The following is a 19,265-nucleotide window of genomic DNA, read 5'->3' as shown; positions in this document are numbered from 1 at the left end:
TCTTTCTGTTTTTTTTTAATGATTTTTTGATGATGACACGATGACGACAATATTTCCTGTTGAACTACTACGATTTTTTTTATTTCGTCATCACTTGAAAAATCTTTATTGTCGGCTTTTGATATACTGTTAAGGTTTACACGGGTAAAATTTATAATTTATCACAAATGGCGCATTGGTTCATATCTTCACAACAACAAAAACATTCGTTTGGTTACAATACCCAACATGGTCGGTCAGAGTACCCCCCAATACCTTATCACACTTTACACATAAAATACAAATATAAATTCAATGCTGTGAAACCGCTAAGTCATAAAATTTTATCTTAAAACCATTCATAGAAGATTAGGTCTATATCTCAGTTGTGTCACAATTAGTGGAAACATATAATCAATTGTAACGTTAAGGAAAACGAATTGTTATTTTCCATCACTAACGGAAAACAATCGGCCATTTGCAAGGATATTTCGTTTTACTAGGTCTCACCTTTTGGGTGGGTCAGGTCCCTTGACTGACAATTATTGCAATGTAATTTTGATCAGCTTATTTTTCATTCTTAAACTTCCTAAGCATCTTAAATCACTATCACCGATACAATAATTTAGTTTTTGATATGCTATAAACTAACTTCAATCTGTGATGAGCTGTCAAAGAGTAAACATCTCTGCCAAATCAAGGACATTCAGTCGATGATTGGCTCTCAAAGGGTAGACATCTCCGCCAAAACAATAGTATACTTCAGTCGATGATTGGCTGTCAAACAGTAAACATCTCTGTCAAAACAATGGAAACCAAAACTTCAGTCGGTGATTGGCTGTCAAAGAGTAAACATTTCTGCCAAAACAAGGACATACTACAGTCGGTGATCAGCTGTCAAAGAGTAAACATCTCTGCCAAAACAAGGACATACTACAGTCGGTGATCAGCTGTCAAAGAGTAAACATCTCTGCCAAAACAAGGACATACTTTAGTCGGTGATCAGCTGTCAAAGACTAAACATCTCTGCCAAAACAAGGACATACTTTAGTCGATGATTGGCTGTCAAAGAGTAAATATCTCTGCCAAAACAATGATTACTTCAGTCGATGATTGGCTGTCAAAGAGCAAACATCTCTGAAAACAAGAACATACTTAAGTCGATGATTGGCTATCAAAGAGTAAACATCTCTGCCAAAACAAGGACATACTTCAGTCGATGATTGTCTGTCAAAGAGTAAACATCTCTGAAAAACAATGGCTTACTTCAGTCGATGATTAGCTGTCAAAGAGTAAATATCTCTGAAAAACAATGGTTTACTTCATTCGATGATTGTCTGTCAAAGAGAAAACATCTCTACCAAAACAATGCTATACTTCAGTCGATGATTGGCTGTCAAAGAGTAAACATCTCTGCCGAAACAAGGACATACTTTAGTCGGTGATCAGCTGTCAAAGAGTAAACCAACCAAAGCAAAGTACTGCTGTTTTTGTTATCCGGAGAGCCACTCATGTATAATAAGGATACAGAAGAGAATTGTTGCACTGTGTGGTATGTTTGGTTGTGCTGATATTGTTTGCTATGCTAGTTGATATGTGTTGTGTGCATACTTATGTTGCGCTCTAGGTTTTAATGTCGGTCGCTTGAATGACAGCAATATCTACTAATGCGGCTAAATAGCACGCTTCACATGCTATTTAACGGTCCCAAGCCCGTGATAACGCAGAGGGGTAGAGTAGGGTATTTGTAGGGTTTAGTTCGTTATGAATAATTTAGCGAAGGATAGGACATCACGTTAGGGAAATTTGTCACCCTTCGATGTGTAACAGCTAATTTTGCAAAGAAATTCGATTCTAATGTGAACTTTCCACTGGTAAGATAGGTGTCCTTACTTGATCCATTTGCATAGCACATACGTGTGTAGCGAATGTGTCTTGTTTTACCACTCATTGCCGCCGGTATTGGTAAGATAGGTGTCCTTATTTGATCCATTTGCATAGCACATACATGTGTAGCGAATGTGTCTTGTTTTACCACTCATTGCCGCCGGTATACGTTGTATATAGTTCACATTAGTTTTGAATTTCTTTCGGGTTAGCGATCATTCGATAGGTGATCAATTAACCTAACTCCTTGTTAGGCAATGAGAAACTGTTTATACGATCATTATGTATCAGTTATAAGCAAACTCTCCTTAAAATTGCCACATTAGGTGGGGTAGATAGGACGCAACGTTAGGTCAATTGTAAGCCATCAGAGAAATGATAACGGATGTCTGGGCCGGGACACCACCATCTGTTGTCATTTCTCTGTCACCCATCGATGTGTAACAGCTAATTTTGCAAAGAAATTCGATTCTAATGTGAACTTTCCACTGGTAAGATAGGTGTCCTTACTTGATCCATTTGCATAGCACATAAGTATGTAGCGAATGTCTTGTTTTACCACTCATTGCCGCCGGTATTGGTAAGATAGGTGTCCTTACTTGATCCATTTGCATAGCACATACATGTGTAGCGAATGTGTCTTGTTTTACCACTCATTGCCGCCGGTATACGTTGTATATAGTTCACATTAGTTTTGAATTTCTTTCGGGTTGGCGATCATTCGATAGGTGATCAATTAACCTAACTCCTTGTTAGGCAATGAGAAACTGTTTATACGATCATTATGTATCAGTTATAAGCAAACTCTCCTTAAAATTGCCACATTAGGTGGGGTAGATAGGACGCAACGTTAGGTCAATTGTAAGCCATCAGAGAAATGATAACGGATGTCTGGGCCGGGACACCACCATCTGTTGTCATTTCTCTGTCACCCATCGATGTGTAACAGCTAATTTTACAAAGAAATTCGAATCTAATGTGAACTTTCCACTGGTAAGATAGGTGTCCTTACTTGATCCATTTGCATAGCACATACGTGTGTAGCGAATGTGTCTTGTTTTACCACTCATTGCCGCCGGTATTGGTAAGATAGGTGTCCTTACTTGATCCATTTGCATAGCACATACATGTGTAGCGAATGTGTCTTGTTTTACCACTCATTGCCGCCGGTATACGTTGTATATAGTTCACATTAGTTTTGAATTTCTTTCGGGTTAGCGATCATTCGATAGGTGATCAATTAACCTAACTCCTTGTTAGGCAATGAGAAACTGTTTATACGATCATTGTGTATCAGTTATAAGCAAACTCTCCTTAAAGTTGCCACATTTCGGACCTAACTCCTCGCCGATTCCTACGGGAAGAAAAGAGGGCACAGGCAGGGCCTTGGGGGCAGTTCCCAAGTGCGCTCAACTGTGAACAATCTTTTTCAACATCAGTACATGAAATATTTATCTAATAAAAAAAGCGTCATAATTGTCAATATTATATAAAATCTGGGGTGAAGGTGACGCACCTCTTTGTGTTATAACTTACAAAGTAACTGATATCTCTTGTGGTGACGCATTCTGCGTGTGAATCAAATAATTTGAGAAAAAAATACTTAGTCGAATGTACTTAGAAAGGACAAATTTTTGGTTTAATTAAAAATCCATTAGACAACAATATGTATGAAATAGCGATGTAAAGCTTTAAGCTTAACCATTTCTTTTGTTCTAAAATAACATTTTTAACTAACAATACGTGAAGTAAGAGTAGGTCCGGAAGGAAAGGACAATTGAGGACATATTTTATGTATAATTAAAAATTATTTATTCTTTTTTTCTTGAAATTTTATTTTACCAAAATGTAGCTTACAAATAACTTTGAATCATTTAAATATTATGGACGGATGACTTAACTTAACTTAACGAACTTTATTATTCAAAAAAATACAAATTACAAATATAATATAATATTTCACTTGCAGCAACGGACTTACACCAACTTAATTTAGCGTTAGTGTGTTAGATGCTTATTTACATGGCGACGGACGAGCGATAAGGCGAAAGGAATTATGGACGGATGATTACTAATTAAGGATCAGGATCACTAATTATGGAAAAATTGAACAGTTGATTGAAAGAAGAGAACTAAGCGATTTAGCGCCAAGGAAAATTATTTGATGTGTGGACACAAATTTGCAGATCTTCAACTATTTTTTTGTCTAATGCACCTTTTGAGTGACTGATATTTTCTCAAAAGATTTTTGTAATTGTAACAAAAACGTAAGCAAATAAGTTAAAACTTTGTAGGATTGAGCCATCTCTGTCAAAGTATGGTCAACTTTCAAACAGTGCTGTACTTCTGGGCCGCTGCTATTTGCTCGTCGTGCATAAAGCACCTCTTGATCATGAAACATTGTTTAGCCACATCTCTTCTTGCAGTTGTTTAGACGAAATGATGCTTCCGTTGTAGTTTTGAATTTGTGGCATGAATCAATCACAACATAAATCAAAAAAAGACCTAGCTGTATTTACAGCATTCTATTTGCTTACCATGTATATGTAATTTTAGGTATCTGCTGCTTGTTAATTATCAATTATCAAATCGATTATTTTGTTGCATTTATATTTTCTGGCAAACCTTTTGACGAATTGTTCACACATAGTTCATCGTCGAACTTGACTTCCAAATGTCAAATCGATAATTTTGGGAACCTAAATTTTTCACTATTTTCTCCAGTCACTGGAGAATAACACATTAAATTATCAATTATCAACAGAGTAAAATCCTGTTTTTTTGGAATAATTTCCAGAACCTTATTCCGAGATGGCCCATCTTCGAACTTAACCTCAGGAATCCCATTCCTCGTCGATTAAAAAGAAAATCATCAAAATCCGTTAAGAATTACTCAAGTTATCGTGATGACAAAAAAAATGGTAACAAACAATTACGTTTTTGATAACATTTCATACATTGTGTGGTAACCAACATTTTAGGTTATTTTCTGGCGTAAGACCCTTGACTTTCAGTCAAGGGAATTAATTGTTCAGACAGCGTTGATTATGAAATAAAATAAAATGAAATGAAAAGTATCTTACTGATATCATATCGAAAAAACAAAACAAATTACATTCTACAATGAACGGCAATAATAATGAATGTTTTATTTACTATTTATACACTACCGCTGCGCTAGGTAAACATTTAACATTTATTATGATGTTCTGTTGTCATAAATAATAACTAGGTCCCACCTATTGGGCGGGTCAGGTCACTTGACTGACACTTTTCTAAATGTATCTTTGAAGTATTCATGAAAACTTGTCACATTTATTACATAATATATTTACCACGCAAATGACAGTAAAATTTGACAAATTTTTTTTTCTTGGTTTTCTCTCATCGAAGGTAAGGTGGAATTATTTTTGACCACTTTTTGAGCTCTCAATTTTCTTAAAAATTTTCAATTTTCAAGATTTTCAATCAACCTCAAATCATAAATAAAATATTACTCGTGTAGATTGCGACCCTCGCTTCGCTCTGACCGTAAACTTCCCACTCGTATGAGCTGTCTATTATTCTGTTTGATTGCATTTTTGGTACATCAGAGTAGATGCACAAAATTCGTCTCTTACACTTTTGCGTAAAAAAAGGAAGTTCTCCGGTACTTAATATACCTTGACATGGTGACCAGGTAAAAAATTTACTTAATTAGTTTTTGTTTCATCATTAAAAATAACTCAGTTTACCAATATTTTCGGTAAATTGGTACCACTCTATAATGGTAAAGGGATTAAAAATATTTGTAAAAGGAGAAATTTATTTGTAGACCGAGAAAAAATAATCCCTCGATTTCCCATTCACAAAACCTTCAATCACTTCGCTCTGGCCGCAAACTTCACACTCGTAAAATTTTTACAATATTCTCTTTGATTCATTTAATTCCATGTATTTAAAAAAAAACTTCAAAAATTAGTTGAGATAATTCATCTTATATTGCTGCAAAAATTTAACTTTTTTATTAAAATTTCTTGCACTTTTTAATCAAAGTGTGCTAATTTGATAACAGGCATTTTGCTGGCGTAAGATGTGCTTGTAAAGGGAGTAAAAAACTACCTACTTGATAAATGACAAACAACTTGATAGTCAACTATCAAATTTGATAGTCAACTGTCAAGTTGTCAAGTTGGCTAACAACTTGATAGTTGACTAACAATCAAGTTGTTAGTCAACTATCAAATTTGACAGTCAACTATCAAGTTGTTAGCAACAGATGTTTACACGTTAGAAGATGGGCATCGAATGATGAAATTATTCTTCCTACTAGTTCCATGCACGTCGAAAACAAACTTATATGATTTACCCACACTACCAAACAAAATCAAATTTCATCAAAGTAATCTTTTTTAATTGAGGCTATGATCAACAGTATAAAATCCCGTTTTTCTCGGATAGCTTCCAGATCCTTAGTCCTACATAGCCCATCTTCGAACTTAGCCTCGGGATTTTAATTCCACGTATTTAAAAAAAAAGAATCATCCAAATTGGTTGAGAATTACTCAAGTTATCGTGCCCTCAACGATTTTTTGTTACCCACATTTAACGTTTTTCATAGCATTTCATACATTTTCAATCACAGTGAACCTTTTTGTTACCCCCTCATTTTTCGGTATTTTCTGGTGTAAGACCCTGACTTTCAGTCAAGGGAATAAACATGTATTAGCTTCTGATTTTTATATCTCTCTTCAAACATACAATAACTTCAAATAAAATGAAGACAATGGAGAGTGCATTCGTAAAAAGCCATCCACTGCATAATGAGGTCGCTGAACGTGCAATACTTTGTATTCAATTACCTTCCATAAAAAACTAAATCTAGCAAAATCGGATGAGATTTACTCGATTTATGTGCAAAAAACACTTAGGGCCGAGTAGCGGCCTTAGTCCAAGGGCCCAAATTTGAAAAAAAAAATTGCCATCATTCCATACGGCATTCAATTATCTCTCAAATGAAACAAAAACTAGCAAAATCGGACGGACGGACAGACGGACATTTTTTTTATTGCGGATTCGTTATCCAATTCAACATGTTACAAACGGCATATTAATATTATAAGCCCCCAGTACTTCGTACGGGGCTAAAAATGTCCGTCCGTCAGTCTGTCCGTCTGCATGAGTAAATCACAACCTTTTTTGAAAATTCTTTTTTCCCAGTTTGGTACACTTATCAAAACGAAGGTAGTGACACAATTTTGTTTTTTTTAAAGAAACTTCACAATCCACAAATTTCGATATTGTCCCAGACGACATTATTGCAACAAACTCACAAAGGATAAGGTAGATATAATGGAGAGGTAACATCATATAACATAATCAGATGTGCGGTCGATACAAACACCATGCCACCTCTTTCTTTCATTAAAAACAAAATTTTGCATAGAAACTCGGGGTTGTTTTATGATACACACATGAAACATTCTTGTAGACAAAAATAGGTTGGGTTTTCCTTGACCGTGGAAACAATGAATAAGGGTTTGGGTTTTCCTTGATTTTCCGGTCGACCGGAAAATCAAGGAAAACCCAAACCCTTATTCTTGTAGACAATATAGCAAAGTAATTACTGAGACTTGAAAACATCTTATAAACCGATCGGGTCTACCCTCACCTTTTAACCTACGCATCAGCCTTGGTGCATGACATAATTTTACTGTTCTTTTGTGCATCTGTCACTTTGTCAATCAAATTGTGGTGTGATTAAATGTAATTTGAGCTTGAGTTTTTGAATTTGACCGAATTATTTGTGATTTTGATATTAATTAGTGCAGATATTTTCCAAATCATAGGTCATAAGTTAAATGAATTAAACTCAAAACGTATCCAATTTTGGTCACCGTTGTTGTTTCTATCTATATGTGAAAATACGATCAATGTATTGCGCATGTAAATAACAACAACGGTGACCAAAATTGGATCTTTATTTTCTGCATACGTTTTGAGTTTAATTCGTTTAATTATTTATTTAGAAAAATATATTGCAGGAATTAATATCAAAATCACAATTAATTAATGACGAAAATTCCGCCAAATTCACTAATTAAAGATCAAGTTATATTTTAATCACAGCACAATAGATTAACAAGATGATTACAGATCATTACAGAACAATAAAATTATTGATGTCATGCACCAAAACTGGTGCGTACATCAAAAGGTTAGGACAGATCTGTCCCGACCAGCGTAATTGAATGTTTTCAGCTCTCAGTAATTTTTTCGCTATTATTTCTACAAGAATATTTAATGTTGTAGGTATTCAAACATTTTGTTGTGTACAGCGTAATGTACACTGTAAATTGTACAGCACATAAAATTTCTCGTTAAAAAAGGTTGTCCGAGGAACTTTACCAATGCTTCCTAACACATTTTGTACCTACTCGGATTGTACACATTTATGGTAGTATTGGTGAAAAACAGAAACCAAAAAAGTGGAATCGGTTTCACAATGAACTGAACATGTTTAGGTATTTACTGGCAATTTCATAATTGTTTGAGCGGAAATATAGAAAAAGAAATATTTGAAAGATTCGTACTTAATTTAAATTGAGAAATTGAGCCGATTTCTTGTAAATTTGATATATTGTTCTTATCGAGATTAAACAAGCAGTCTATTTGCGCGTCGTAAGAAATGTAGTCTGGGACATCATCCACAAAATTATTCAAAATCATTGCTGGGAAATTTTGTGGATTGAATAAAAGATGTGAAAACAAAATTGTGCTAATACGTATCTTTCCATAACTGTAATGTGAAAAGAGAGGCTAAGTTCGAAGATGGGCGATTTTGGGTCGACCCCTTCCGAGCCCATAAGCGATTTAGTGTTTTTCGAAGATATCTCCGGAAATTTAAACGCTAAAGTTGTTAATGATGCGTAAAATGAAAGGTATTAACAATGCCGATCGACAAAAAAAAGTTAATGATAATTGGATGACCGACTCGTGAGTTAGAGCCCATGATGTGAACCAGGTACAGGGCGGGAAGAAGTTTTTGCTTGTAGGTCGGCAAAATTTGAACGGATTTCAACTGCTTTAGTTGCTTTATTAGATAGGTATTGGCCGTACCAATCAGGGAAAAAAAGTTTATGAAATTTGGTTGACCGGAGCGTGAGCTAGGTCCCTTGGAGTGAGCTTATATCCGGCTACTCGGCAGTACAGTGAACGTGGTGTATTTTGACAATATCTCGAGTAAATTTTGACCGAATTTCATGATTTCTTTTTGTTTGAATGGTATTGATGAATGCAAAGCGTTACTACTATTTCCAGTTACCTAACAAAATGGCTGCCGACGGCCATATTGGATTTTATTAAAATCGATATAACTCGGTAAAAATGAAGTGAAATTTATCCGTTTTGGCCAATTTTTGTAACTAAATAGCGTGTTGTGGAAAACTTTCTAGAATTAGGTCTTTGGACTGAGGCCGCTACTCGGCCCTAAGTGTTTTTTGCACATAAATCGAGTAAATCTCAACCGATTTTGCTAGTTTTTGTTTCATTTGAGAGGTAATTGAATACCCAACGGAAAGTTGGCAAAAAATTTTGGGTTTCTAAAATAATGTCGTAAATTGTTGGTTTTATTTGAGAGGTACTTCGTACGGGCTTTCGTAATTGCGCAATTTTAAAAATGAACAGTTTCAGTAAATGTGATCATACCCAACTTGACTTGCATTTTGGTAACAGACGCATTAGAGGCTTGTAGACGTATTAGGGTTCCAGGCGTATTACGGCTACGGACGTATTGTGGTTACGGACGAAATAGGATTACGGGTCGTACGGGGCTAAGTCGCAGCAAACGTTCCGACTGTTCTGATGCCTTATTTTTATAGTAGTGGACTTGTGTTACTAACGTACGAACATGATATTGGAATATAAAGAAACTTGAAATTAATTTTTTATGTAACGTAATTGCAGTATAATGACTTAATAAATTTTCAATAAATCGTTCTTCATATTGAACATAAATTATTCCGTTGATTGAAAGTCAGATTCATACAACAGAAACTCCATTGAAATGTCAATAAGTTCACGATGATTTTTCGAAAATGTTCTTCATAGGTAAAAACGTTCGTTTCACTTGCTGTTACAACGATATTGAGCAACTTCTTGGCTGATTCCTCTCTTAATGTCAGTGCTACTTAGTTCATATCGACAATACCGTTACGGCACAATCATGGATGGAAGCACGTATATTAGCTTTCAAGTCAAAAATATGCTTGATCTCATTTCGTAATAAGGCTCGAAACAGGTCAGGTCTTAGCTGAATTTGACCTGATATACTTGAAGCCTGTTTCGACCTGAACCCGATGTTATCAATTTCGAGCTGACCAGAATTAACCTGAAAGCTGAAGATCAGGTTTCAGGTTTTTATTATTTATGAAAGTTTCAGGTACGTCTGAGACTAAGCCTGTCAGGTTTAAATAAATAGAATGAAATGCTTATCGTCGACGTTTCATTGACATTTATTTTTCCGGAGATATACTAGTTTATCCACTTATGCGGCAATAACTTAGTAGAGGCCGACCCAAATATGCCCATCTTCGAACTTGACCTCACTATCTCAAGGCAAGAAAAATAGTTGATCGCGGATTTGTCGTCCATGACCAGACCGAAGGCAAACACTTACCGTCTGCTTCGAATTCCACATGTTGCAAACGACATATTAATCCTGATAGCATCCAGTATTTCGTCGGTGGTTGAAAATCTTTTCAAAATTGATTCATCCAAGGGTTCTGACCCTCCCAAATGGTAACGCCTAGTAAGGCAAAAGTCAAATTAAAGAAATATTAAACAAATTCAAAAGTTTTTCCCCATCATACCACAATCGGCACTCAAAGTTTCAAGTCAGAAAATGATTGTTCTAAAATCACTCCAAAAGGCAATGCAAGTTGTTGGACTACTTTTCACGTACTCGGACAAAATGACATACAGGGTATACAGGTGGATAAGTTTTTTAATTTTATCCAGCATGTTTCAACCGTCTGTAAGTGGTACATAATTAGAACAACTTTGCAACAACTATAACTTTGCAATATTCATCTATAGTGTCTCTACTTGTACGTGAATCGTCTGGACTTAATGAAAGCCACTGAAATGTGTGTTTTTGTGGTCGCTGAAGGAGTGATGATGGCCAAGGTACTATTCCTGATTTATAATCAAAAATTGGTTGTGTTTCTAATGAAAGATCTGCAAGAAATGGCTAACGAAAGTAAGATATTCGAAAGAAGTTTCACACTTCCTATTAGAGATGTGCGGGCCGTCTGTAACACGAAGCATACGGTAAGGAAGCATTTGCTTATGGATATAGACGACGTTTATAAATAGCGCAAATGAGAGTGGTTTTGACCATGCCGATCGGGGAAAGTTAATGAAAATCGTTTCACTGGATCTTGAGCTAGGGCCCGTAGAGTGAGCGTAAATCGTGCTACTCCCAATGGCCACCATGTTCCAAATTCTAGAACTGTAGGAACTTGAAGGGTTTCCGGTTTTTTTTGGTTGCCTTCTGAACTTTTGGTAACATTGAAGTAATGGGAGCAAATGTCGACCATATAGGATCAATCTACAGTCCACTATTTACTTGTCTAAACTACAAGGAGACAGAGATGCTTTCACGACCGGAGTCGTATAAGGAATGAATATATTTGTTAGTTGTTACACGTATATACCCATAGATGGGTTACTATGATTCTGTATAATTTAAAGCATTTCTGTGATCACCACAGATACTTTTCCCCCTTGGAAAAATAATTTTAATCGGAGACGCTCAACAATTCGGTACAGCTGGGATGGACGATGGCTGATGGAGTGTCGTTAACCAACAAATTACCAATGTCCATAATAACCGCCGCACATTAAAATGATTGAGAGTGAGGGGCATCATCGAAAGTTATTTGTGATGCCAACGGTTGAGTACTACCCAAATTGCTGCCATTTTCGTTGACCGCGTTCGGTACAGTGAGTACAGCCGGTGCTTGAACATTCGCTGGAGTGAAATTGTTGATCGAAGGAGCGATTGTTGCCTGGTTGTTGCACATCGTTGATATTTTGTTACTGATCACTTGGGAGGATGGGCCTGACATTGCCGATTTTGTGAACTGTGATTTTGAGCCATCATTCGTCGCATTGCCAGTAGTTGGCGTGGGGGTATTTTTAAATTTGTCCAATGGACGCATGGCACGATTCTTTGATTTGGTGGAAGTCGCGGAAGAGCATCGATCCGTTCCGGGGCAGTCATTGATGGAAGTTGCTGAGCCAAATTCCCGGTGGCGGAGACAAATCCGTTTCGGTGGTGAACGATTGTAGACTTTGTTCACCAATTCGCGCTGCGGTGGCACGACTCTCTTTGCAGAGTGGCGGACAGCCGTTGATGATTTTTTAGCGGCCAATTCGTGATGCTCGAGACGATTTGTTGCTTGACAGCACAAATGCAGGGTTTTGCGTATTGCAACGATTTCCGACAACGTTGTCTCAGACGACGTCTTGACTTCTGCGTTCAACTGTCTTTGTTCAAGACGGTTGAGGGCTTGTAAATTTTTCTGTAAACTATTACGCATTTCTACGTAATCGTTTAGAGATGGGGCTGATGCCGTTGCTAATATCTTTTTCGGCGGCATAGCTAATGCGTATCAAAGTTAAAAACTTGAATGAATGATTTATATTTTTCTTAGCACTTGACTGGGTCTACGCAAGTGGCATCCCCAGCTAGTTGACGACCGTGACTCCACGGAACTATGGTTACACCATCCACTCTCTTTAGATTGTCGTCCAGAGAAATGTCGACTGGTTCCAGCATTGATCGGATTTCAGCGGTATGAAGCGCACGTTTGATCAGATCGTTCAATGCAGAGTGTCGAGAAAATGTACCAGCGCTTTTCCTGCATTTCAGACCGTGACGTCCAAATTCGTCAGACCATATCGACAGGTGTTAGCTTTGTAGATTTTAGATCCAAGGCGAAGCGCAACAGCAATTCTTAAAGATTCCGAATCGAGGAGTGTGCCAGGGTTAGGAGAAGGAACAGCCCGAAGCCAATCTCCGGATTCTTTTTCTGATACTGCAATTAGACGGGCCTTGTCGACTAAGTCGTTCCTATTCACTGAATTGAACTCCTTCGTGGCAATAAGGATGTCCCAGTTTTTCTGATGTGTCGGGTCCGATGGAATTTCGTTGACAACAGCCAAATTTTTCCAAATATTTTCAGCCAATTCGAGTTGTAGATTGTTAATATTAGACGACGGGTCGACTAATTCCTTTGTTGAATTGTTTAATTCAAAAATGTCGTTGGGTCAATGAATTTGGGAATTGAATTATATGATAGATGGTGGTTGGTGCTTGTGAGAGATTCTTTTGAATTACGACTGACCGAAATCTGCGCTTTTTCTCGGGGACTTTTCCATATACGCCTAGTTAGACCTTGGTGAGTAGGCCCCTAAACCAGTCTCAGATATTTTTGATCTTCCATACCTGGCTGGTTGTAAATGGCCAAAAGTCGAAAATGGGGTTTCGTAGTCCGAATTTTATTTCCATGGGCGTCTATGGGTTCGTTGGAAAGCTGAGGTCAAGTACTCCTGGGGCAAATGTTACCTTCAAAAAAGTTGATGATAAATGGGTAATAAGTGTAATTTTAGGTTGACTGTAGTTCTTGTAACTAGATGGTAATGTCTGATTATTGTTACTAAATAGTCAAGACATTACCATCTAGTACGCGTACGATTAAAGTTGATAGCAGTCGTTTAATGCGTCGACCATATAGGATCAATGTGATCAATCTACAGTCAATTATTTACTTGTCTAAACTACAAGGAAAAGACAGAGATGCTTTCACGACCGGAGTCGGATAATGAATGAATTTAGTTGTTGCACCCCTAGATGAGTTACTATGATTCTCTATAATTTGAAGCATTACTGTGATCACCATAAGGTGCTAACGGGTTAGTTCTCAAAATTCTAGCTCCTCACACGATCTACTACCTTCCCAGTCCTAGAATTCATTATTATTATTTGTAGAATTCAAGGAATTTGAGGGATTTGTGAGGGTCTTTTGGTTACTATCTGGAATATTACTGAGATGTCCACCATCTTTTCACTTGGAGATGAATTCCAAGGAATTTGAAGGATTTGTGAAGTTTTTTTGGGAACCCATTCGGGTCGGTCCGATGAGTTTCGGGCGGCCTGCACATCTCTACTTCTTATAACAAAATTAAGTGAGTGCACTTGCAGAGATCAGATTAAATCGGACCAAGTTGCTTTACCAATTTAACCGTGAAGCAGAAATGATTAGCAAGGCGTTCATTACAATGCTAGCTGTAGCTAGCGTTATTTTCGTTGGCGGTCCTGCTATGGCAATATTTTACAGGAAATTTCAGGGCACTTACGTTGCTCATATGTATGGCCATCCATATAAGGGATTGTAAATAGAGTAAATGAAAATAATTTCATAAAAAAGCATTAACCATTTAAATTTCCAGTTTTCCATACGATTTTGAAAAAACTCCCGGCTATGAAATCACATATGCGTTGAATTGTGTTTATAACGCCTATTTGGCTACATATTTTGCTGCTTGTGATTTATTTTTCGTAAATTGTGGATTGCATCTGATTGGTGCCACTCAAGACCTTCAAGAACTTTATAAAGAAATTGATACGGCAACGTGCGATGCATTGTACTACCAGCCACTTGAGCGACGGTAAGTTTGTTAGGATTAATAAACTCAGTCAAAATGAATAATGGAATTGTGGCGCAAGTTATCGAGGCTGGGAAGAATTTGTGTCCTCATTCTAGAGATGTGTGCCCCGGCCGAAGCTAGCCGGCCCGACCGGGTTCGGGCTTTGAAAATTTAGTCGAGCATTACATTCTATACGGCTCGTGAAACCGGAGAAATTTTTGTAAGGAAATTGCACATTTTCGGCTTTGATCACCTCCGACTAGCCACACAAGCTTCGACGAATTTTTTTTGAAAGTAGTTTTGGCTTCTCATATAAAAAATTTCAATGGAAAATACGTCCGATTTCGGTCTGCTGTTTTTCAGAAGAATCCCTCATGATGACTTTATTCCTTAGGGGCACCAGCAAGAAAAACGATAATGTGGAATTGACCCTTTCGTCATCACTAGTTGCTAGATTGAAGGACGCTATCAAAATGCATTACAGAATAATTGAGTAAGTAAATGCAAATTACATTATGCAATTAAGTTAATTTCTTTATTTTATGTTTCATTTTGACGAGAGTGAAAGTTGTAAACCAATTGAATGGATCTATTATTTCTTGCTGCTTGCCCTTTTCGACAAAAGAGCTTCGACAACTGCCAGATAGAGTACTCTTTAGGGGCTTTAGGGGCGCACTCTTTTTGTGGGGAGAGGGTCTGATAAAAGCGTGCTGCCATCGAGGCTGCCATACATTTCGATATATGAAAAACAGCGTGCGGAGTAGAGATGTGCGGGCCGCCCGAAATTCACCTACCCGACCCGGCCCAGCCCGGCCCGACCGGGCTTGGGTCCGGGTTTCAAAAATTAGTCGGGTTCGGGCGGGCTCGGGTTTCGAAAACAAAGATTCGGGCTGGCCCGACTTTGTTCGTCTTTTAAAAAAATGTGAAAACTTAAACAAAAATTTAAAGAAAAATTGCAATACAGTCCGAGCGTAAGTTTACTTTCAAGCGTTCGACAGATTTGTGAGACTACATTATTATAACGATAGGTAACCGAACGATTTCCACTTGTTAGGGGCGCCAATTTTAGGTTTTTTCGCTCAGTAAAAAATTCGGGCCGGGCCGGGCCTTACTACAAAATTCTCGGGTCGGGCCGGGCTCGGGCATCAAAAATTAGCCTGGGCCGGGCTGGGTCGGGTTTTGAAAATAGGTCGGCCCGCACATCTCTAGTGCGGAGGGGGAGGGGGTCTAAAAATCGTAGGTTTTGTTGGATTTCTAATTGAATGATCAAGTAAGCCGATGTTCTTCATTAGTATGCCTTGAAGAAATCTATTTTAAGTTAGTCAGATCGTTTATATTAGTCGAAGGTTTTTGATGTTCTCAATAAAATTCCCTTGTTCATTTGTAATTTATTCGGTCATAACAGTTTCCGGATCATCGAAAACCAACAGATTTTAGCGTGCTCACTATTTGAAGGACATTTTTTGTTATAACGTAAACAAGTAGCTTCCGGTAAGTGGACAAGTAGGAACCGGCGAAAAAAACAAAAATTCTATCTGTCTTTATTCCAGAGATACTCACGAAACGCCCATGATTCTACGCTCGAGTTGCCCAGTAGTCGCTCACTGGGAGTGCTCTACCTCGCGACCCATCTCAGCTATCTGAATAAATTTTTCTTTGTTCAATTCGTATCGGCGTCAACACGTTTAATTTGTTACCACAGGGCTTCCCTTGCCGAAGTCTTAGAGTAGAAGTAACTGGTGTTCGTGATATTAATGGTTTTAGATTATCTCTAGACTTAAGGTAGATCGGATAGTCTACCTCGAATCAGACTTGAGTCGAACCATTTCAGGTTTGGTTCGGGCTGAATTTAAAATCCGAAATTTGAGGTTCAGGTGAAGTTCGGGTTGAACCTGAAATTTTAGTTCAGGTTCGGGTTGAATTCCTGTTTGGGTCATACTGAATTGAAACAGGTGAGCCCGAACGTGATTCGAGTTTTCAATTTTTAATGATGACCAAAACGTCACATTCGGAACAAAACGTTGACGCAAATGGGACAAAAGAAGTGGGAAAAATTGTTTTAGTTTTGGTGAAAGAATGTGACGTTTTTGGTCCGCTTGAATATCAAAATTTTTCTAAATAAATCTACTCAAAAACCAACTTCTAGATTAACAGACATTTTGGCGACAATTGAACAAGGACTTATATTTGGGCAATTTTTCGGTGTTATTTTTTCGCTATCAGCAATTGCTTTTCAAGTCGTCGCGGTTGGTATTTCTTTTCCATCACACCTCCGAAAGTTTTTAATGCTTCACATTATTTCAGTCCGAAGGTGAACAGCAATTCTTTTTCATTCCGCCAACTTTGGTTATATTAGCCCAACTCTTACTATATTGTTACTACGGACAACGGATTGCTGACGAGGTACATTACAACAAACTTGATTTGCTGTCAATATATTACATTATTTTTCGTTTAGTCAACCAAATTATCGGCATCGATTTATCAGCTGCGCTGGTACAATTATCCATTGAAATATCAAAAGTATTTCCAGCTCATAATGTTGAGGACGCAAAGCTCGTCATATTTTTCCGGTTTCGGTTTTGTCAAATGCTCTCTTGAGAGTTTCGCAGATGTACGAATGACTATAATACTAAAGCTGGAATCGCAGTCCCTCCGTTTAAAAAATAGTTCATCCGAATTAAAATGATTTTTGTGAGAGAGAACTGTCAGTTGAATTTAATTTTTTCCTTTGTTTAATTGTCAGCTGTCACGCAACAACGGAGGCAAAGCGGAGTGATATTTTTCAAACAGAGTGACTGCAATTCAAGTCTAATTCTTCATGGCATGTAACTTTTATTTTTATAAAAAACACAGGTACTCAAATTCGTTGGCTCTGTTGTTGCTCTGTTTCGAAATTTACAAAACTAAAAGCAGGTGAAGCAAACGGGCAGAAGTAGAGAAACTATTAACATTATTCTATGTTGTAAAATTATATCACCTAATAAAGAAACAATCAATCACGTCCTTTATGGTATATTGGCTAATCCCTTGGCTGAAAGTTACGGATGAAAATCAATCGAAAATTATTTGTTTTTTCCTCGGAGATGGATGAGCAGAGATGTTGTCTGATTTGTTGGTAAGCTATTTGTCTTTGTAGTGACTCACAGAGGTAGACACCGCAGCGTGACAGAATGTCAATGACCATAATCACAACTATACTCTCTTGTCTATATGCTCTCTTTATATATTCTGGTCTACCGACTATATGCTCTCTTCACATATTATAGTCGGTAGACAGGAATATATGAAGAGAGCATATAGACGAGAGAGTAGTTGTGATTATGGTCATTGACATTCTGTCACGCTGCGGTGTCTACCTCTGTGAGTCACTACATCTTCATTCACTTTGGGTTCGCCTGGCTTCACTTTCCAACATTTTTTTAAATTTTGAACTCTTTGCTCCCTAAGAGGGATGTCCGAATACCACCACTCAGTATAAAAATATTGGCCAGATATGAGTCAGGCTTTTCCAAGAGAAATTTCGGGACGTAGCGTGTTTGAGGCGGGTTTCAAAGTCGTCGAGTTACACCAGTGCCGGCCGACACTAATGAAACTAATGATTTTCGAGCAATGTCGAGGGATTCTTTTGAAAATCCACCTATCAAAATCGGACCCATTTCGTCCGGGATGGATATATACATGGTTTGAAAGGTCTTTGCCAGTAGACCTCAAAACAGGTCTAAAACAGTATCGAGCCACACCTGGTTGCTGGTGGTAGGTGTCCGAAGGTCGAATAAAGGTGTTTTTTAACCTAATTTTTTGGCCGCTATAAATGATAGTTCCGGATGAGACTGGCCTCGTTGGAAAGCTGAGTTCAAGTACTTTCGAGTCATGCCTAGATTCAAGAATTTTGCAAGAAATATTTTCAAAATCTGTGTGAACTTTAGATAGGTCTGGGCTGGCACTGATGACGATTAATGTGAACCTAACATGCTAGTCGTAACATACATTGTCTAAGCTTTCCATTGATACCTCATTTGCAGTGCGAAAATTATGCGAAAAGCAAAATTTTAATTTTATGAGTAGCGGGTGTACTAATATAAAATTCTGTTTAGTTAAAGTAAAATTATTATGAAATGTGTGCATCTTAGAAATTGCGCATAGCGCAATTAAGAAACCCCGTACGACGTTCCTTTCAAATGAAACAAAAATTTCAAATCGCCCTAAAATTTTAATTTATTGAGTATAAATACACATAGGGCCTAGTATCGGCCTCAGTCCGAGGACCCAAATCTAGAAATTTTTCCACTACATTCTATTCGGCCTTTGATTACCTTCCAAATGAAACAAAAATTACGAAAAACTGATCAAATTTACTCGACTTATATGTGTATTTTACATAGGGCCGAGTAGCCTTTCACATCTAAGGACCAGTCACGGTCCAGTCACCCGATTTTAAAAAACTTTTTTTTTCCTGGATTGGTATTGACAATACCTATCATTTGCCATGTCATTTACATTTCCATCGTTTATTTTGCCACAAATATCACCAAAAGACCTTAAATCACTTAGGTGGCCCTAACCCCCTAACTCACGAAGGGCCGATCCGAATATGCCCATCTTCGAACTTAGGGGCCGTCCATAAAGGACGTCCGCACTATAGGGGTGAGGGGGGGTTCGCCAAAGTGTGACCGCCATACATTTGTGTAGTGTAAAAGTGCGGA

The 19,265-nt window shown here is 37.6% G+C and overlaps 1 long non-coding RNA gene across 1 annotated transcript; it reads left to right on the top strand.

Moving 5' to 3' along the window:
- Positions 1-8,294: 8,294 nt before the first annotated feature.
- Positions 8,295-17,268, top strand: LOC119079240. The gene is made up of 4 exons (XR_005088139.1): positions 8,295-8,305; positions 9,006-9,015; positions 15,324-15,767; positions 17,259-17,268. It is a non-coding gene; the product is annotated as an uncharacterized LOC119079240 (long non-coding RNA).
- The last annotated feature ends 1,997 nt before the right edge of the window (positions 17,269-19,265 follow it).

Source organism: Bradysia coprophila, unplaced genomic scaffold (genome assembly GCF_014529535.1).
Source record: "Bradysia coprophila strain Holo2 unplaced genomic scaffold, BU_Bcop_v1 contig_313, whole genome shotgun sequence".
Lineage (NCBI taxonomy): Eukaryota > Metazoa > Arthropoda > Insecta > Diptera > Sciaridae > Bradysia > Bradysia coprophila.
Note: the sequence above shows the minus strand (reverse complement) of the source record. Positions and strands in the feature narration are given on the sequence as shown.